The following is a 1,492-nucleotide window of genomic DNA, read 5'->3' as shown; positions in this document are numbered from 1 at the left end:
CCATGAGTTCCATGCTTTGCTTTCTCCTTCTCTGGAATTCCGCTGCTCTCCTTGGTATTGAAACTACACTCCTTGGTAGGTGAACTTGGTCTTGGCTGGATTTCTTGTTGATCTTCTGGGGGAGGGGCCTGGTGTAGTGATTCTCAAGTGTCTTTGCCCCAGGCGGAATTGCACGGCCCTTACCAAGGGCCAGGCTGAGTAATCCGCTCAGGTTTGCTTTCGGGAGCTTTTGTTCCCTGAGCTCCTTCTGTAGAGTTCTGGAGGACGGGAATAAAAATGGCGGCCTCCCAGTCTCTGGCCCGGAGGAGCCAAGAGCTCAGGGCCCCACTCCTCATTGCACCCTCAGAGAATAGCGCCCAATTATTCCTGCGCTCCGAGCTCACCGAGACTGCAAGGAGACTGCGACTGGTTCAAGGTAACCTCAAGCTGTGAGCGTACTCCTCGGCTCTGTCTCTGTAGCCGGCTTCCCCGTTCTAATACCTGTAAGCTCTGCGACACTCAGACACTCCCGATTCTTCTGTGACCCTGCGGGACCTGAGGCCACGCTGACCCTGCATGGGCTTCACCCCAGTTTAGTCTCTGGAGCGATGTCCCTCAGCAGAACAGACTTTTAAAATTCCTGATTTTGTGCTCCGTTGCTCCACCGCTTGCCAGGAGCCGGCCCCTCCCCCCGCGGTCTATCTTCCCATCGCTTTGGATTCACTTCTCCGCCAGTCCTACCTTTCGGAAAGTGGTTGATTTTCTGTTTCTAGAATTGCTGTTCTTCTTCTCTTTGAGCTGCCATTAGATTTGTAGGTGTTTGCAATCTTTAGATAAGCTATCTAGCTGATCTCCTGCTACCTGAAGTAGTCTCAGCCTGCTATGTCTCTGCCATCTTGACTCCTCCCCTCTGCCAAGCTGATTTTTAATCAAGTATTTATTGAAACCCATAGATCTTGAATTACCATAATATTGACTGAAGAGAGAATCTGGTGTCAGTTTGGAAAGAAAAAGACATGAAATCAGAAAACAAAAAATGTAATTCAGGGGAGGAATTGATTCCAGAAGCTCAAGAAGTAATTTCAACTTAAGACAAAATGTTAAACACAGATTGAAGAGAGGTGGTTGTAAGGCCTGATCCATCTTCTCTTCTGCCTCCCCCCTCCTTCCTTGACTCTCTTCTTCCCACCCCTTCTCTCTCTTTATTTTTCCTTCTGCAGCGCCTGTCTGCAGGCCCTACAACCGAGGATGGAACAATTAGTACTTGGATTAACAGCATGTGAACTGAAAGGGATCTGATGCATTGGAGCTAACTAAAATTTGTGTTGCTTTTGGTTTCCATTTTTGTTTAAAAGATGTTATTGCACCAATCGGGGATGCCAGTCTGGCTTAGTTGCTGAAGTGTGCGACTCTTGATCTCAGAGTTGTACGTCTGAGCCCCATGTTGAATGTGGAGATTACATAAAAATAAAATCTTAAAAAAATATGATATTGCGCTATCAAAAGAAAAATT

The sequence above is a fragment of the Mustela nigripes genome, chromosome 4, assembly GCF_022355385.1.
Source record: "Mustela nigripes isolate SB6536 chromosome 4, MUSNIG.SB6536, whole genome shotgun sequence".
Classification (NCBI taxonomy): domain Eukaryota; kingdom Metazoa; phylum Chordata; class Mammalia; order Carnivora; family Mustelidae; genus Mustela; species Mustela nigripes.
This window is presented reverse-complemented; position numbering follows the sequence as displayed.